Raw genomic sequence first — 21147 nt, 5'->3', positions numbered from 1 at the left:
ATTTTTAATTTGCTCCGATTTCTTTTCAAATTATTTCTGTGTCTGTGTTCTAATCGCAATTAACTTTTCCATTCAAAGCAGACTACGGCTTTAATAATATGAAAAGAGGCTTTTTGTTGGCAAAATATTTTAAAGAGGATAAATACAGGCTTTGGTTGGCATAGTGGTTAGCACACTTCCAGGGTGACAGCCGTGTAGATTCTCCGATTTTTGTCCAGAATCCCAAAGATATACCATTGGGTTAATTATACGGACCTGAAGTGCGTGAGTGGGGTACACTGAAATGACGTCTCAGCCAGTAAGAATTCCCACCTTCTGCATTCCAGTTTGCTTGCCTGAAAACACTGAACTGGAGCAGCAGCAGCTGGATGGATGGTGTGCTGGATTTTTTGGAACATAGGCCAAGAATTATCCATCTGAGCAGAAAGTTTGTAGTAGTTCTTTTCATGAATGTTCTGAAATTGTAATAAAGCTGACATGTTACTTTTCTGATCAAATAAATAGGATGATTAGTGATTAAAAATTCACCTGAAGTGAAGGGTTGTGTGCTAGTTTTTCTGGTAACCCACACCAGGACATGCTCACCCCCTTTTCGTATTTTATTCTTGCACAACATTGAACACCAGTGGACTTCATTTGGTGTTTTTGACAGTGATCAAAAGAGAAAGCCTTTGCAGTATCTCTACAAAGTGACCTAAAATGATTTCACATTAAAATATCCAGTAATTGATCATGTAAATCTGCAGCGCCTTCAAATCGGTATTTAGTAGGAGCACCTTTGGCAGCCATGGACAGCCTTGAGTCTGTGTGCTCCCTACCAGCTCTGCACTTTCTCCACTCTGACATTTTTCCATATTCTTCTTTGCTAAATTGCTCAGTCTGTCAGGTTGCATGAGGATCGTGAGTGAACGACCTTTGTCAAGTGAATCCACACATTCTCAACATGTTTGAGATCTGGGCCATTCTCAAACTATTCTCTAAGCTATTCCTGTGCATCGTTGACTTTATGCTTTGCGTTGTTGTTTTGATGAAAAACAAATCTTCTCTAAAGGCGCAGGTTTCTTAAAGACTGCCAGCAGTTCTTAAGCACAAATCATCTAGAGCTGTGGTTCCCAGACTCGGTCCTGGGGACCCCCTGTGGCTGCAGGTTTTTGTTCCAACCAGGTTCACAATCGGTGATAATAATCAATAACAAGTGATCTCATTTAAAGAGCTGGTCTTTTTTACTCTTCTCTTATTCTGCATTTAGAAAAACACAACAGTATCGTTTTTACATTTATAAGAGATTTAGAAATATTTCTGTTTTTTTCCTATTATTTTCCCCATTTCCTGTGTAATTTGCACTCTTCATTTAACCCTAATAGTGACAATTAAGAACCAGCACAGCAGACACCCAAGATGATGAAGCAACAATGACTTCAGTGTCAGACCCACTAATTAGTGAATAATCAATTAAATAACCAGAACACCTGGAAAGCAGAATTAAAATTATGTTGAAATATTGTTAACGACTTAAAAAAATACATATTCCCCATATAACTGCTTATTACATTTTAATAAAAATCTACCAACCTTAGTTTGTAATTTCTACATTGACTCCAAAACACAGAAACTGGGAAATAATGACTCACTTAATTAGGCTAAGAGTCCAATGAAACATGGAAGTTGGATGGAACAAAAACCTGCAGCCGCAGAGGGTCCCCAGGACTGAGTTTGTGAACCACTGATCTAGAGCCATTGTAACATGACGTGGACTGTTAGAAAAAGATCAACCATTAAGATGAATAGCTTTAAGGAAGAAAAAAAACTGTTTCACACCATGTTGTCTTAACCTTCAGTGCGCTAGAAAGGTGGGCCTGAAATATGGAAAGGGGTAACAATAATCTTCCTTGTATGCTTCCTAGATCTGGAGTTATACAGATTGTGGAGTATGGAGAAGTCACAACTCGTTATATTCTCTGTAGATTTGCTGAAGTCTGGTCTCGTCATCATTGCTCCAGAGCAAACCATCTTGAAGAACATAAGGATGGACTCAATGATGACTAAGAACTGTACTAGGGATGGCTTTGGCAACTCAAATTCTTTAACTGTTGTAGAAAGCAGATTCTCTGTTAAACCTTCTTAACAATGGAGTTTATGTTAGCTTTAATAATAATAATAATAGATTTTATTTATATCGCGCTTTATATTTAACAATCTCAAAGTGCTACAAAATAAGAATAAAATTAACAAACAAAAAAAATCTATAGAAATAATTTAACAAAAAGCCTTTCTAAAAAGATAAGTTTTTAGGTTTCGTTTGAAGGCATCGATCGACTGTGGGGCTCTCAAGTAGTCGGGGAGGGAATTCCACAGCCTCGGCACCACCGAAGAAAAGGCCCTATCACCCATACTGCTAAGTTTAGTTCTGGGAACTTGAAGAGTGTTAGTATGCACAGAGCGGAGGGTGCGTGAGGAAGTATGAGGGATAAGGAGTTCCTGTAAATACAGGGGAGCAGATCCATGAATGCACTGATGGGTAAGGAGGGAAACCTTGTACTCAATTCTAAGTGGTACAGGGAGCCAGTGAAGGGTTTTCAAGATAGGAGTGATGTGGTTATGCTTTCGCACCAGCTTTCCATTTCAGATTCTGAGAAATTATAATTCTCAAACACATTTGATCTATTTCAGTGTTTCAGAGAGCCAGATCTTATATCAGGGACGTTGAACAAAAGGCAGGAACCATCCTTGGACTGGACACCAGTCTATCACAGGTTGTGCAGTCCACACCTTAAGGAGGTAATATTTTACACATTTAAAAATTAGAGCAGTATTTGGAAATTTACCTGGAAATATAATAAAATACAGTCCAGAACCTTAAACAGAAGACTAAGACCCCACCCTAAGATATCATACCACTCTTACACCTGCTTAATCCAGTTCATTCTCAGGGAACCCTTCCCGGCAACACTAAGCAAAGGCAGGAAACAACCTTGGAAGAGGTACCAAACCATGACAAGATGTCAAGGCCAAAATTTGTACATAAAACTTTAATTAAAAGCTAAAGCCAGTGTCACAACAGATGACATCTAATCTGAGGGGATATCAGACCTGACGTCTGCAGTTGCTTCTCTCATTGCCTGAGTATGTTAGTTTAGACAACTAAAATTCACAGGGGAGGTCAAATTACTTAACTGTGTCATGACTTTCCAGCATAGTCTTGCTCGCCTCTTTTTCTGACAGCCACTAACATGCTGCCTGAACACATTGATGCTCTACATGGGTTTACAGTGTGACCACAAGGGGGCACCACCGAGCCCAGAACACCAGACACAAGCCTATAAAACACAGTTTAAGGTTAAAGGTAAAGGTTTTTATTACACACAGTCATGTTCACAGGTTTTTTAGACCAGTCCACTGGTGTACCATTAAGTTAAATTGCTCCTTCCTCGTCTCCTTCCATCTCCAATCATCTTTTGCGAGTGTTGCCCACTACCTCCCAATGCAGACTCCATGCCTCCTTTTATGGCAAATCCAGAGCACTGCTGGTATCACAGTCTTGCATGCCAGAAGTATTTCCAAGTCATATGGAAGCTCTCTGAAATAGGGAGGTCTAATCTTCACAGTGCCCCATCTGCGGCACCTAAGGACCCTGCAAGGGTCGCCGTTCTGTACAACAATTCCCTGGTAACCCATTGGGTAGCCAAACTGGACCCCAGCCAGGGGAGCACTGCCAACTTTCATGCTGGGGGACAAGTTGTTCTGCAGATCTGATTCTCGTCCTTCATCTGACAATTATCTGATCATCCCAGCCAGAACGGGAACCGAGGACTGTCCTGGCCGGGTTGTACCTCCATTCTAGTGTTTTGTCCATTATGGCCCATTAGGAAATCATCCCCGACCCCAGTCCAGCACTTATAGCAGCACTCTTTGCCTTTTTTTTTTTCTTTTTTTCCAATCTTTGTAAAATAAAAGATATCAGACAGATGACATACTGTTTTGTTTGTACAGTCCAAAACATCCTCATTATTTATTTCTTGTTGCTGCATTTTATACATTGTACTTCTAATACACACACAGAGCCCACCAGTATGACTTAAGAGAATTGTCAGGGCAAGTCATGGACTAGTTGGACTGAGTTGCAGGGAAAGTCAGACTACCCAAATGGTGGTCATGGAAGCACTCCGACAACTGGCTCCGAACTCACTAAAATTATGTAACTGAAAATCACCAGAAACGTAATGTGGTGTGACATGGCCTTTAGCTGTTTCCTTATTTATACATTGCAACAATGATGGGCAATCAAGTAAAAACATCAGTTTACAGTCCAGTATTTCAGAAGGCTACCTAACAGTTTAAAGGTATTTTGATATAATTTCCTTATCTAATGTTTATTTACTACACTATTGTGTATATTGATCATCTAAATTAGAAAGAGTATTGGTTGGCACACAGACTGCCTCAATGAGTTCACCCTAGTCGGGCGTTCTTTTCTCATCTGCGCTCCCACTGGTTTGCTACCCATTGATCATCTTCAGATACTACGGCTGACACCTGTGGACACTGGTTTCAGATTTAAACTATTTCAAACAATATTATCAAATCTTCTTTGTAATCCCTGATGATTCATGGGTAATAATTTTAAATATAGTAGATTTGTCTATTTTAATTTTTTGGGAGTTCAAAAACTGCAGGCTTGAAGAATGTACGAAACTGCAGGTTAAGGTTGAACAGAAATGAGAACATAACATCTCAAAGTCACTTCATTCAATATGGGGTCACCAGGAGGAATGGCCGCAGCCTTTCCAATCAGCATCAGACACTAAGCAGGAGTAAACATTGGACAAGGTATCCCAGGATGCACTTACTCACTCACTCTGAGCATGCCAACTTCACACAGATAGTACAAAATACTTTGTACTTGCAAAACTCTCCTCATCAAGTGCAGCCACAGAGCACCATGATAACTCTCAAGGCCAAATGCAAGAATAGATTACACCACTCACTTAATGAAGAACTATCATATATAAGGATAAGAATTTGATAAAATACATCAAAAACAAAGTAGAAACTAATTAATATAAAATAAAATCAACATTATCTATCCATCATCTAATTGTAGAACCATGGCCAAATTGTAGAAAATGAGTCTGAGACAAGCCAGACACAATCAGAGACCTGGAGACCTCTACACTGCTGGCAATTCTACAGCTGAGTTAGTGCTGGGCTTTCCAATCTGATGAAAGGGCCCTTACTATGTAGTGATGCCAGTGGTCCTTTATCTGAGATGACTTTTCCATGGCAGGCAAACAAGTTGGCAGTAGGGCAGTGGCACCAAGCACTCCATTTGAGTGCAGAGAAGAGAAACAGAGTAGGTGAGTGTTAGTAACAGGTTATTAATATCATTATTACATCTGTTTTAGTACTAATGGCTAACAACAGAGATGCAGTATGTGCAGTTATTCAGCAGCTCTAGTCAGGGTGTGCTAAACTGAATTTATGAGTCTTCAGTCAGGATTAAATACTGAGACAGAAGGGGCACCTCTTATAGTAACAGACAGACCATTCCACAGCTTCAGGGTCCTGTAACTAAAAGCTTGACCTCCCATTGTTAATTTTTTAATCCCTGGAATCATAAGCAGGCTGTCATCTTCAGATCTTAATGTGCACTCTGTTTTGCTAGTAATGATAAGTTCAGATAGGTAAAGAAATCAAGGCCTTGAACAAGTCTTCCCCCACAGGTTCCAGGCTTCTTATATGTCACTTCTTGTACACCAGCTACATGCTGATTGGATGGCTCAGTTTTCTACTACAAGTTTCTTCAAACAAAGAGATATTGTACTAGTTTGGAAAAAGTGTGAGACAAATGCTGACAAAGATGGGAACACAATAATTTGTTTAATGTCGTCTTCAGAAGGGCCAGCAGTTGAGAAGCAAATGTTCATCAGCTAAAGTGATGTGAATTTAATTAGGGAGACTGAAGCTAATCAATAAGGTAATAAAGTGGTGAGTGAGGGAACCAGAAAGAAAGTAACTGGTGTGGGAAAATTAGCACAAGATGGTCACCCTGGCATTGACAGAACCTGATATTTTTTGCTTTTCCTGTTATCCACCTTTTGATACATTTTGCCCTTCTAAAGTGTATGTTGGATCATTATTTCTGAATTAGTGATGGGAGAGTTTACTTTCCTATAGATGCAGAGGTTCGTTTTACACCTCACGATAAAGTGTCATTTGAAGCAAACGGGCTAATGAATAGCGATTAGTAAAACAGGCATACTGTTTCATGAAACTGATTCTAAAATTATTTTTGCAGGTGGTCCCTCAAATGTGAAATGTGAAAATCACTGAAAAGAGTTTTGTGAAGTTACTGTATAAAATTCTTTGGGGGGCAGAAAACAACAAATATTGCTTCCTGAAGCCTATTTCACACTTCTGTGTTTATATGTGCTCTTATCTGCAGCTGTACAATTCATAAAGTCAGTTACAGACCCAGCAAATTCATGAAATCACCATGGAGGTGCACTGTTGTTGTTGCTTTTCTTTTAAGTGACATACTGCATATTTTTCACAGTACATCTGGTAACAGATGCGTGTTTGTGATTTGTGGGATGAAAGACCAATCCCCCTGGTACAGAAAGGATCAAGTGGAGAGGAAGCTGGAGGGATGGAGAAGGGCTTTGGAAGACAGAGGATGGAAGATAAATAGGAAGAAGACAGAAAGACGATCAGGATTCAGTATTCTGTGATCATTGAAGATTAAAGGTAAATTAACTAGCCATGTTGTATGGAGAGATACATGGGCAGTAAAGGGAGCACAGGAAAAGAAGTTGGAGGTGGCAGAAATGAGAATGTTGAGCTGGGTGTGTGGAGTTACAATATGAAATGAGACAATCAGAGGTACAACAAAAGTGGAAGAGTGGAGAGGAGAAAAAGAAAGAGGAGGAAAGGTGGCTGAAGTGGTATGGGCATGTGATGAGGAGAGATGATGAATATGTGGGCAGATGAGTGATGGGAATGGAAGTCCAGGGGAAGAAAAAGTGAGAAAGGCCAATGTGGAGGTGGATGGATAAATGATTTGAAGGAAAAGGGTTTGACTAGACAGGAGGTGCAGGACCAAGCAGTATGAAGAAGGTTCATCAGGCACTTTGATTCCACATAGAATTGGGAAAAGAAGAAGAAGAAGAAGAAGAAGAAGAAGATGCATCAAAATGTACCACCGTGCACATCACTGGGTTTTCTCCACAGGCACATTCACTTTAAAAAAGCTGCTCGCCGCATCGCCCTCCACAGCCTTACTTTTTTGTATTTACTGTGGGCTCAAACACCACATTTGGAGCTTCAAAGGTCATTTCTATCTCCAATGCATCTTTAGGATTGCAGGCCAGCAACTTCAGTTAAAGTTCTCACCAAACACTAGAATGAGGAAATAATGTGATCTCAGTGATTTTGACTGTGGCATGATTGTTGGTGCCAGATGGGCTTGTTTGAGTATTTTTGCAACTGCCCATCTCCTGGGACTTTCAAGCACAACAGACTACAGAGTTTACTTAGTATGGTGTGACAACAAAAAAAAAAAAAACATCCAGTGAGTGTCCGTTCTTCAGATGGAATAACCTTCTTGATGAGAGAGATCAGAGGAGAATTGCCAGTTCAAACTGACAGATAACCACTTTGTGCAACTGTGAAGAGTAGAAAAGTTCCTCAGAATGCACAACACATCAAACCTTGAAGTGGATGGTCTACAACCACAGAAGACCATGTTCGGTTCCATTCCTGTCAGCCAAGAACCACAAGCTTAGGTTGCAGTGGGCACAGGCTCACCAAAACTGGACAGCTAAAGACTGGATACGTGTAACCTGGCCTGATGAATCCTGATTTCTGGTGAAGCACACAGATGGTAGGGTCAGAATTTGATGCTAACAGTATGAATCCATGTCCCCCATCCTGCCCTGTTTCAACAGTCCAGGCAGGTGCTGGTGTTATAATGATGTGGGAATTTGTTCTTGGTACCAATCAATCATCACTTGAATGCCACAGCCTTTTTGAGTTTTGTTGCAGACCCTGTGCATCCCATTGCAACCACAATTTCCTCATCTTCTAATGACTACTACCAGAATGATAATGTACCACGCCACAAAGCAAAAGTCATCTCAGACTAGTTGCATTAACATAACAATGTGATCAGTGTTCTTCAGTGGCCCTCCTAGTCACCATATATGAATCCAATAGCCCACCTTTATGATGTGTTAGAACGGGAGATTCAGAGCATGAACGTGCAACGGACAAATCCACAGAAACTGCGTAACGCAATCATCTCAGCATGAACCAGAATCACTAAGGGATACTTCCAACATCTAGTGGAATCCAAGCTACGAAGAACTGAGGCTGTTCTGAGAACAAATGGAGGTCCTGCACAGTTATTAGTATAGTGGTCTTAATAATTTACAAAAAAAAAATCAAAGTCAGGAAATGGTGCAGTGGACATCCCTACCTGAAAGCTCTACCTGCATATTCATATCTTCCACCTGTTGTTTATCTGCTGGAAAAAAAATGAAAAATGGGACTTGATATAAAATAAACAAGATGAGCCTTGATATTTTAATATGCACTGCTGTTTACAATCAAAGACGCTATAAAACGTAATTTAAATATGTGTTCAGTTAATGCAAAACTGCATTAAATTTTATAAAGCCATCTCACGTACTTATGTTCTTAAAGGATGAAGAATGTGCTGCAATTTCCAGAGCTCAGATGTTAGTCTGAATTTCCAAGTGGTGGTCTTCTCCGGTGGCTGTCCCACCCCCCCTTACACCCCCATAAATTATGGAAACTAGAAGCACAAATGAATAGATGTTGTAAATTATTCTTTGCAACCCAGATTTTGTCTCCTCATTTTCATGTTCTGTATTTTTTAATGGATCATTTTAATACCCAGTCCATGACATGGATTGTAATTACTGAAAGTGTGGTGTAATGACACATTTCGGCATGTGCTGAATCTCCCGGGAGTTTGCGCCATATGCCCTATGCCCATTTTACATACTGCAGCATTCTGAGTGTTTGATTTTTATTTTTTAGTAACAGGAATGGATTTGTACGAGGGGGCTTTTATCTCAGACAGATTTTGAAAGGTTTTATTCACTGTTTCAGAGTCCTACACATCTGCAGCGTGAGGCTTCAGGCTGTAAAAGGCACAGGAAGGCTGAGGGACACGTGTGATCAGTTAAAGTGCTGTTCAAAGATGATGGAACATGTCAAGCATATGTGGCTTAAACACATGTCCAACTGATTCACTGAGTCACCCCCATATACTGTAGACCCAAGTCATAAAAGATCCCAAAATGTGTGAAGATCTATGGCATTACTCAAAAGTATTTTGCAAGGCATAGCATCACTTTATGAATAATATGGCGAGTGGTCATTCGTGCTCTTTGACATACTCCCATTCTAGAAAGAAAAGGCTCTGGCCTGTTCTGTGGGTTTCTCACCATCCTTTTGCCATATTTATGACTCAGCTACTTAACACACTGGAGCTTCAGCATGGAGTTTCAATTTCAATTGATGTTTGTGTTCTTTCTTCTTTTTTTGATTTTTGGATTTACTGTCTTTGACCCTTGTCTCTTTTCAAGGGATTGTCTATATGGTTCTGTGTTGGGATTTATTTGCTTTAGGTTTCTTCAATTTAAAAAAAAAAAAAAAAACTCCCTTTTTCTCTTCTTTCTTATCTTCCTTTTTTATTCTCTCTCTTTTTTTAAATCTTTAAAATAAATAATTCTTTAAATATAAAGAAACTGTTTGCCTGTCCTTTGAGTCAAGGATTTTTTTTTCCTGTTCCTTCTTTAAGTGACATTTTTTGAATACTAGGAAGTAAGCCCAATTTCTGGGCCTATGTAGGCCAGAAGCCTGCCCTTTGAGTTTGGGTCTGTCCTCCTGGGTTGTGACTTTTCCAGTAAATGCAGACTTGTAAGAGGGCCCTTTTTTGTTTTTGTTTTCTTCTTTTATTTTAAGATTGCTCCCCTTTTTTTGTGTTTCATTGTTGGAGGAGTCACTGTGCTGATTGGTTAAAGCCGAAGACTGCCCTAAAACAACAACTTTGATGTGGTTCTATGGATAACATAAACTTGGTGGCACCCTTAGACTTTTCAATATTGCCATCCCCACATTTTAACACTAAGCTAATAGACTCGGTAATAAAGTTCTTAAATTTTCTGTAGATTAAAAATAAAGTGCAGATTGATAATGCTTAACAATACCAATAGTATTGCCATAACTGGTGTCATTTACTGTTTATGCATGCTGTCTCATGCTCCACTAACTCAGGCTAAGAGATGTACAGTATATTATTATATTGATAATACACTAAAGCTATTAGAAACTGTGAGGGTCTGATATATGAAAGAACATTAACTCTATTGTGTTACAAAGATAGTTAACTTGAGTTCCTCTGGGGTCCATGCACAAATTAATATAAATGCCAAATTAAAATGAATAGTACTTAGATACATCTTTGGATGCGTTAGGACACATCATCAGTGATGTTTCCTGAGATCATCGGGTGTTTCGGGTCTCACAACATCAGACACCCTCTCTCAGGTGACCCAGCCGGGGTTGATCACGCCCTAACTTGTGTCCCAGCAGCACTGGCCCACTTTGCAGACCTCTTGATCTAAATCCACCTCGAGGCTCTTTCTGCGGCTTCTGTGATGGACTTAATGGCTCTCCTCTTTGCAGCTCCTGTGATTCCAAGCCTGGCAAAGATCTTACACAGGGATCGAGCGGCAAAGCCTCTGCACCCTACTTCTATGGGCTCACAGCAAGCCTTCCAGCCCTTCCTTCGGCAGTCCTCAATGAGCTCCTGGTACTTGAGCCGCTTACGCTCATTTGCCTCTTCCATGCGGTCCTCCCATGGGACTGTAATTTCCAACAAAAGGACTTGCTTGGACGATGCAGATGTTAAAACTATATCGGGTCTCAATGAGGTTGATGTTACAAATTCCAGGAACTTGAACTGCCTGCCCAGGTCAACCTGCAGCTCCCAGTCTGCTGAAGATGAAAGGAGGCTGATTGATTTTTGCTTTGCTTGCGCCTGCTCACCAGCCCTTATGAAGGCAATACTTCTCTGGCTGCCAACATATTTGTTGTTGGCCACTGCATGTGAAATGGTCACACTTTAGGACCTGATCGTGCCGCCAACGGTATCGGCCCTCTCCAAGGGCAGATGGGCAGCTACTCAGAATATGCTCCAGGGATCCTCGTCCAGGACAGAGTGGACACGTTGGAACTTCACTCTTGCCCCAAACATGCAGGTTCGTTGGGCTGGGGAGCACGTCGTACACAGCTTGGACCAGGAACTTAATACGCTGTGGCTCTGCCTTCCAGATGTACTTCCAGGTGATCTTCCTCTCCAGCGCTCCTTCCCACCTTGTCCATGCCCCTTGCTGCCGCATGCTCACCGCCCTGCTGGTCCTCACCTCCTCAACACCTGCTTCCTCTAGGACTTCCTCTAGGACCAATCCTTGTCTCGCCTTGCCCTGAGCCTTGTTGCACTGTGGCTTTGGGATTGCTCCCAGTCCTGCTCGCCCCGTTGCCACTGTGCCCACAAGTGCCTTGTGTCTCAGCCGAGACTCTGCCAACTCCAGTCCCTCTTGTGCTCTCCACTTCCTTCCTGTTCGCACTTCAATACCTGCTGCTGTCACTCTAGAATCTCCAGAGCCTTGGTAGACTAGGGCCTCTCTAATATGAGAAACCCTGAACTCCTCCTCCAGGCTGCTGATAGTAAGCTGAAGCTTATTACTCCTGCCATATAGTGCTACACTCGTTAGACTGCGAGGCAGGCCAAGCCATCTTCGAAGATGACAGCTGATCTTCCTCTCCAGGGCCTCTACTGTAGACATCGACACTTCGTTCACCAACAGCGGCCAAAGAATCCGTGGCAAGATGCCATGCTGGTATATCCATGCCTTAAATCTGCCAGGTAAACCAGACTTATCTACTGCTGACAACCAAGCTTCCAGCTTCTTGATCGTTGTCTGGACTGACACAGTATCTCTGAGGCTACAGTCAAAAACCTTACCTAGGCTAGTGACTGGTTTCTCATTAATTGATGGTATTGTTAAGCCATCCACTGAGAAGCGAAACTTGTCCACCACTTTCCCTCTCTTCAGTACCATAGACCTGGATTTTGTTGGCTTGAAGCTCATCCTAGCCCAAGAAATGAGCTTAACCAGGCCCTGAAGAATCCACCTGCATCCAGACACTGAGGTAGTTTTGACTGTCAAGTCATCCATAAAGGCTCTGGTCGAGGGCTGCCGGAACCCAGACTTGGACAGGGGGCCTCTGCACTCCGTTTCACCAGCCTTGACCAACATATTCATCGCAAGAGCAAGAAAGGATCACAGAAATTGTACAGCCAGTAATTATCCCTTTCTCAAGCCGATGCCAGTTTGATGTAATGCTCCCTGAAGTAACTCTCAGCCTGAAGTTACAGTAATAATCCAGAATGAGATCCTTGATCTTACAGGGTACATGGTGCCGATCTAGAGTCGTCTCAACCAGCTTGTGAGGGATTGACCCATATGCATTGGCAAGGTCCAGCCAAAGCACAGCTAAATCTCCATTTCCCTCACGTGCTTCCCTTATCAATTGTGTGACGACTCCAGTATCTTCCAGGCACCCTTCCACTCCAGGAATGCCGCCCTTTTGTACCGATGTGTTAATATAACCATTCTTCAGTAGGAAGTCTGTCATCCTTCTAGCTAAAATGCTAAAGAAGATTTTGCCCTCCACACTGAGGAGTAAGATGGATCGGAAGTGCTCCAGTGTTGTTGAATTCTCCTCCTTAGGGATCCAGACACCCTCAGCCTCTCTCCACTATTCTGCGATGATCCCTCTTTGCCAAATCACTCTGAGAATCTTCCAGAGGATTCGAAGGAGTCCTGGGCAGCGCCGGTACACCTTATATGGTACTTGACTGGGACCTGGAGCAGAACTCGCTCTGGCTGCTGTTACCACCTCTTGAACTTCTTGCCAGGTGGGTTCTGAAGTATTGAACTCAACTATTGGTGCTGGTACCTTCAAGAGGGCTGTCTGTGGCCCTAACTCTTGCTCTCTGTCTGGATCACTCAAGGTGTTATACAGGAAGTGATCTACCTCTTCCTTAGGGCAATCCAAACGTCCATTACGCTTCTCTCCAAGCAGTCTTCTTGTAAAGCCAAAGGGGTCAGCTACAAGTGAGGTTCGCTTCCTGGCTCTTTCAACTCTCCGCCTCCTATGCCATTCTGCTCTACGCATCGTCATGAGCTTCTTCCTAATAATCTGCCGAAGCTCGCTGAGAGATGGTTTCTCCTCCTCAGTTGCTTATCTGAACTACTTTGTCAGAATCCGCAGCTCTTTCCGGAGTTGATGGATCTTATCTGACCTGCGGTTCCTGGTATAGGTGCGTTTACTCAACTTAGGCTCCTCTACGCCGAAACTCTCAGTCGCGAAACTTATGATGATTGTGGTCAGATTAAGAAGTCATCATTCCACATCACCCTTTGCTGTTACATTGATGATTCTAGATGTATCCTCATCAAACTGGTGCCACAGCTTGTGCTGCTTTGCTGGAGGCCACTTGATATGTAGGACTACTCTGCCTGGACCTGGAGTGTTTGGCACTTGGAGGTTCTGGGCTTTGTGGTGTTTCTCCGGACCGGGCTCTTCCTGCGTCTCACCAAGCGACGATTCTGTGCGCTGTGCTGTAATCTCCTGTGTCAGGCATTTCATCCGAGCTTGATGAATTTTTAGGCCCCTATCATTCTTGCAGACCTTTCCGCAGATGCATCTACTTATCATGGTCGATAGTCCATTTCCTGAGGTCATTACCAAAAGGTCCATCCTATTGGGGTGCTCATCCTCCCCCCCTCTCGGGCACCCCTGGGGGTATTTCTCCGTGGGTTGCTCTGTAGCTTATTTGGGTACTTCCTTGCGGAAGTTGCAGGTTGGGCTGCTACCCCTTCCTGCCCCGGGTGCCATCTTTCCGTGCTGTCACCGACTCTCCAATCGTCACCAAACTATACTCGGTTGTCACCCAGCCTATTCCTGGGAGTCACTGGACAAGCCAGTTAAACAGTACTTAGATACATCTTTGGATGCGTTGGGACATGAATAAACTGCCTGACAATTATTTGGAAATAAGAGATACATAATAGTATGCACTTCATTTATTTAAAATAACTGAGTCATGAAATGATAAAAAGCTTGAGAGGCAGACTGAACATTTTACGAGTTAAGATCCCCAACCCACATTCCACTTGTGAGTCCTAGAAATGGCACACATCGAACATATTTGTATTGGCACTCATCTCCTTTGACCCTTCCTCGGTGTCCTTATTCAGTTTTCTTGCCCAGTTTTATCTCTTTGGTCTGAGGCAAATATGAGATAACTGTATATTTGGATGGATCCCATTTATGAGCTCACTATTTGTCATTAGGTTACTTCCAGAGTGACAGTGTTGCTGTACAGAAGGCACGAGTGATTAATCATTGAGCAGAATATAGATTTTTAGCTCTCAGTCACTCTCTCCCAGTTTCCATAGTCCTAAAGCAATTATGTGTATAGGGAACTGTCCGCAATCCAGCAGAAATGTAGGTGGCCCATTCATTTATTACGCAACTGTCTCATGCATCACACTAATGCAGGCAACTGCCATGCAATCACAGAGAAACGATGACCAGGAAAAAAAAAAAAAAAAACCTCAAATTCTTGGTATTTTATTTTCCTTGTTGCTTTTAGTGATGAAATATATTTCCACTGTGTTGTGACACATAAAAAGTATCAAGAAATGCACTATTAAGTAATACTTCAATGGCTTCATTGGATCCTCCTGCTATGGCTCACAGCTGCTAAATGAAGAAGCACGCGGCACAATGGCTGATCCTGCGCTCCGACCGCTAAAGGTTACGTGAAAAGGCAATTTCCCCTGGGGGATTATACTAAAAATACCAAAAAGATACTGGTGGTGGTTCTAGTTGTTTACTATTTGTTAAGTGGGCAAAACACATTTCAGCTATTGTCCTCAAGGCCCATCAATTGAGTTTTCTGAGAAAGCCCAGATGTTTCCATCTGTCCTAACCACCTTCTAATAGTTCTCAGTGGTGTCCATCCTCGCTGGCTTCATAACATGCTGGAAACAACTCGATTCAGAACTGTTGAAGGTATATTGAAGATAGCACTTAGTTATCTGTTCTGGGCCACCTTATGAGGACCTCAGAGACATAGTAGACTCATCACTATCTACATACTAACTAATAGGACGTTAGATCAGGGGTTGCCAAGTAAACGAGTGCCATGTTTGTGCTGCTAATTAACTTCTTGTGAATTCATTTTAATTGAATTGCTTTTTTAAGATTTGTTCCCCTGAAGTTCTTCACTGTTCCTCTAAATTGCTTCATTTCTTTCTTTAAATGGCACCCAAACAGAAATGAAATGTGAAGTGAGTTAGCCAACAGAAGACCAACTAAGTCAGGGCATCAAACTCAAAAACCCATTCTTTAATTCTTTAATGGCTTGTTGCTGCTCTCGTGGTGCAATAACAGGCATTTCCGAAATTGTTGATTTGCTCTTTCTAAGAGCGCTGTTAAAATGTTTTGTGGACCTGAGCAGATCAACATTCCTCAGACCTTCATCTTTCTTTATTTTCAGATATTGTATGATGGACACCAGCTGTTTTGGCTCATTTTATATCTTGTTATTGTTTGGCTGCCAATTAATGAAAAATTAAGAATGAATGGGTCTGAGTCTTCAAGAACTAGTCAATTAAAATGAATTCAAAACAAGTTGATTAGCATCAAAAACAGGTTACTAATTAAGAAAAGGGTTAGAATGAAAACCTGAAGCCACGGTATTCCTCCAGGACCAGAATTGGCAACCCCTGTGTTAGATTATATATCGCAATGTGGGCCATGCAAGCCAATGGAGGTTAAATTATATAGCACAATAGTGAGGCCTCATCTGGAGAACTGTGTTTGGTTTTGGTCTCCATGTTGCAAAAGAGACAGAAAGTCAAGTGAAGAGCAACTAGGCTGATTTTGGGACTAAGGGGTATGAGCTATGAGGAGAGATTGAGGGATCTGAACCTTTTTAGTTTAAGCAAATGGAGAATAAGAGAAAACACAGCTGAAGTGTTTAAAACAGGAAGCTCCACCATTTTCATCAGTTTTATCCTGAACTCGCGTCTGAAAAGACGTCTCCACATTTATTGTGTGTTTTTTTCTTTTGCTTTGCAATTTAATTACAGGCGGTTACCAGGCTGGTACCCCAACACTATATCATTGCCATCTCTGTTCTCTTACTGCATACAATGTAAATTTACTAAAATATATGTTGAATACAATACCTATGAAGTTAATTTTTGACATTTTTGTTCACTTTAAAGTCAAATCTATTTTACAAAATTGAATTAATTTTTTTTAATATGAAATATTTAAACATATATTTTTGCTCCTAAATTTGAACAATTAATTAATGAATAAGTTCCCCTATAGCTATACGAATGGTATATCAATTCTTTTACCTATGTTGACTGAATAGAAATCCGCACCTTTTGTTATGCAAATGTGAAGATCCGCAGGACAAGCACCCCAAACTTCTAAACTGAAGGGCAGATCTCAAAGCAGGACACCTTTTGAAGGATCAGCCACAACCAAACAGACATCCTGGCAATTTAATAAAGGCCTAAAATGAAATGAATGAGTGAAATGAAAATGTTGAGCTTCAAAAGCTCAAAGCTTTGGATTGAGCTCAAAATTCACAAAGGCCTTTCTTTCAAAGTCCTAAATGCAAATTTGATGAACGTCTGAGCAGTGGTTTGGCTGCTGTTGCTATTGGCCTTAAAAAGTTCAACTTTAGAAGCTCAAAGTGTCATAGATGGAGTTAATCCGAAACACTAACAACTGTCGCATGCGGCGGGGGGTGGAGCTGAGCCGGGATGCCCAGGAGGACCGGAGGAGGGCTTGTGCCTCCTCCAGATCAGGAGGGGGTGACCGCCCTGGTTGTGTTGGGGGCCATGGGTAGAGGGCTTGGAAGCCCAACCCTGTAGGGGCCCATGGCCACTGCCAGACGGCGCACCGGTGCCTGAAGAACCCTGGACCTCAGCACTTCCGCCACACCAGGAAGTGCTGGGGGGAAGAAGACTGGGGACACCCAGAGGGCTTCCGGGTGCACAGCTGGCACTTCCGCCACACGGGGGTGTGTCCGCGGGGGATTGTCGGGAAAGCAGCTGGAGCCCATCCGGGTTGCTATTTGAGGGGCCGTCTCCCTTCCGTCATCAGCAAGACTCGGGTGGAAGAGGACGGAGCACAAGGACAGGAGAGTAGTGGAGGCAGCCAGAAGGAAGGCACGAAGGACTGTGAGGCCTGGATTTTGGGGGATCGGTGTTGGAGGCACTGGGTTGAGCACGACAATACTGTAAATATTGTATATATTAAATGAGTGTGATGGGTGCTAAACTGTTGTCCGTCTGTCTGTGTCCGGGTCCAGTTCCACACAGCTCTTACATCAAACAAGTGCAAGTGGCCTACAAAATACTGTAAGAATCAACTCACCCGCCATTTTAATTACTTTGTCTTATTTCACCCTTATAACAGCCAACTGGTATACTTCTAGTAGACACACTATGGAGTGCTCATGGTCTGCACAGGTCATTAAAACTGAGTTCTCTTACAGAAGGACATTTAGACCAATCCAAAGCTTTGGTTAGCAATCAGGCAGATCAATAATGATTAAAAATATTCCAAAAATAAAGTGCATGCTTTGCTGTACTTCCAACAAAGAACACATAAAATATTTTTTTTTTTGTTTATTAGAGGTAATGTGTTTGTTTTTTTTTTCCATAAAATAACACTAAAAATGGCCAAAAAGAAAACTGATAAAATGTTACCAGACTGCCCATCGTTTTAGAAGAACCAGTAGTCATATTTATAGGACCCTGTGTATGAGTACTGGGGTGGTGTGCTGACATTGTAATTACTGCTGCCTCACAAGTGCAATCATTTGCTCTTTCTCTCAATGTCTGTGAGTTTTTATATGTTCTGGTTTTCCCCCCACATCCTAAAGTTGCCCATGTTAATTTTGATGGACCCCATAACTGCGATAGATTAACATTCAGCCCTGTAGATTCCTAACACCACAAAGCACAACAATAGGAGGCAAACAGACACACTTACACACACACAAAAGCCTAGACTGGCCCGCTCTACAGGTCTGGACCCTTTGGATAGGCCACACTGCAGGCAACCAAGCCCCAAAGTTAAATGACAGGTTTCCTGTCTGCACGTACACAACAATGGGCTAATGCTTATATCACAAAGCTGAAAATGTCTAAAAAAGTGTGAGAAGCCAACTGTGACCTCTTAGGTCCCAAAACACGAAACATAAATATCAGGATCCTAGGACTTTTTGTAAATTATTGACAGGTTGTTTTCTGCCTCTAGTATTGAGCTGCTTATTGTTACAAGGATTTCTGACACTTAGGGATCTGATATATTTATCTGCATTTTGATATAATACTTTGTTTTGAAGTTCACTTTACATTTCTTCCATTTTCTGCTGCCATTTTGTTTTTTGTTCAGCAGCACTAATTGCCAGTTTTTGCCCAATAAGGGATGTGGCTGCAGAGGTCGTGAGCTTATCAGTCATTCCTCATTAGGATAAAAAGGTCATTCCAATTTCACTCCCTTATCCGACTCTTTGATTCCAAAACCTCCCTTGCATTTGCATTTTGTGATTTTTGTGGTTGTTCTCTTACTGATTTTGATCTCTGCAATCCCTTTTGACCTTTGTAACACAGTTTTGGTTCTCCTTGTTCAGACCCTTGCTTTGTTTATACTTTTTCTCTGTGTCTATTCTTCTAGTCGTTCTCATTTTTTCTTGACCTTTGAGGAGAATTACAAAGTTCTTTAATATTTCAAAGATGTATTTTAAACAATTCAAAAGAGAGCAAAATAGGTATTGCCTAAAAGGCAAACGCTTGAAGAAAACGTCAGGTGTTTTTGAACTTTGCATTGGTTTGCCTTTCTGATATGATGAAGGAAACTCCTTTATGCTTTTTGTGTTCCTTGAGAACTTCACAGGGAGCATTTTTGTAGAAATAAAACCTTTCTACTTTTGTTTAGTTACTGTGCTTGGCCATTTATCAGGCCAGGGTTTGGTGGCATAGCCCCCTTTTGTGGGCATTTCCACAACTTTTTGGGACTTACATGACTTGGGACTCTAATATTGTGTGCAGTATTACTGCCATTAAAAATCAAAGAGAGGGGGTTTTGTCATGGAATATCTCGGGATTATCAGACCCCCCAAAAAATACACCACTGCTCTAGACTGAAAACCTTTCATTTTTAGGCCTTTTCTGGACCATATATTTTTTTTGCACGAAATTACACCCTTATGATATAGAGCAAACCAATAAGTGTCTTCAGGAAAAATAATCGGAAGAAGTCAGAAGTTGTGGATGCCACATCAACTGACCCCAAGGGGTACCTGCAGAATGGGATATGAAAGATCAAAGTTACTACTTTTCAAAAAAAACAGGGGATCGATGCAATTTCGGTTTTTTATGCAGTTTCAAAGTTACTGATCACAAATATAATATTTTTGATATTTGATTCTTTTCTGGTGGTCCTACCAATATTGTTAGTGCATATGCTCCACAAGTTGGGTGTGCAATATATTAGAAAGAAGATTTTTGGAGGGAGTTGGATGAACAGATGGACAGTGTACCCAAAGGACTGAAAGTGGTGATTGGAGTGGATTATAATGGACATGTTGGTGAAGGGAACAGAGGAGATGAGGAGGTGATGGGTAGGTGCAAAAGAGGAAGGCCTAAGAGAAGGTTTATGGATGTGGTGAGAGAGGACATGCAGGTGATGGGGGTAACAGAACAAGATGCAGAGGACAGAAAGATATGGAAAAAGATGATCCGCTGTGGAAGCTGAAAAAAGAAGAAGAAGAATACTGGTGGTCCTAGCCCTCTAAGAAGGTTACAAATGACAAATGTCAAGCACAAGCATGTGGGGAACTGTTTTAGACCATTTCAAGGTTAGTGATTATAAATATGTTGCTATTTTGAATTTTCAATCCTTTACTAGGGATCTAGCCCTCTTTTGACCTCTATCAGATGGTGAAACATTTTAAATTTCTATTATAATCGAGAATATTTAGACTTTAGACATTTTAAAGTGAAACACACATTTTAAAATTTCAAATATCTGATGCAACTATTCTCGTTTATTACGTATTTCTACCTTAATGAAGTTAATCATTACATTTTTTATGAACACCCTGAATTAGGACAGCTTATGCGTTTTGCCTCTGCCTCCCTTCTAATTATAAATTCTCAAATAACACATCATTAATTGCAATAAAACCCTCTGTACATAGTAAGAAATGTTTCTGACTAAGCGTCCTGTTGATACTTTGGCATTGCCCTAGGTGACACTTACGAGGGCCAACTGAGGATGCATGCAACTGCATGATAAGTGACTGACCTGCTCTTCAGAGCAGATTCATTAAAATGCAGAATTCAGGCGGGAGGACACTCATGTGCAGGGCGTCAAAGACAGCAAGACGCAGCAGGAGCCAAGAAAGTTTCTGTCACAACAGTCTGTATTGGGAGTGCTTCTCTGACTGGGGGCTAGTCCGATTCCTTCAAGGTAAGGGAAACACTGGGAGTGAACAAGGAGAGCAGCCAGGGAGCTGGCGAGGCTCATCCACAATCTTGGCACGCATACCGTTATTTCTAAGCCGCCCTCTTTCCCAGCTACTGTATGACGACAGATTGCACCTGGTTTCTGTATGAGGAATCAGATAACCAGTTATTAATGCGCCGTGGCATATTATCTCTCCACTACTGTGACAGCCTGTAACACCACTTTTTATCTTTTTTAGCTTGTCATTGCATGAAGCTAGTTATAAATCACTGAGGTGTGCTTATCGTGTATTTTCCCGGAGTGACTATAGTAGGCTGCTTGAAGTATTTTGCATTGAGTAATTACAGTATTCTCTCATTCTTATAAGCAAATGAAATAATGGTAAGAAATTTAGTGAACACTTCCTGGGTGAAAGGGATGTGTGATAAAGGCCAGGGATATGCCATCAAAAATGACGAAAAGTACACAGGTACTTGCACC

The 21147-nt window shown here is 41.7% G+C and overlaps 1 pseudogene; it reads right to left on the bottom strand.

Moving 5' to 3' along the window:
* Window positions 1–10557: 10557 nt before the first annotated feature.
* LOC120543345 lies at window positions 10558–13815 on the bottom strand (annotated as a pseudogene).
* Window positions 13816–21147: the final 7332 nt, after the last annotated feature.

Source organism: Polypterus senegalus, chromosome 13, assembly GCF_016835505.1.
Source record: "Polypterus senegalus isolate Bchr_013 chromosome 13, ASM1683550v1, whole genome shotgun sequence".
In the NCBI taxonomy this organism is placed as follows: Eukaryota; Metazoa; Chordata; class Cladistia; order Polypteriformes; family Polypteridae; genus Polypterus; species Polypterus senegalus.
Note: the sequence above shows the minus strand (reverse complement) of the source record. Positions and strands in the feature narration are given on the sequence as shown.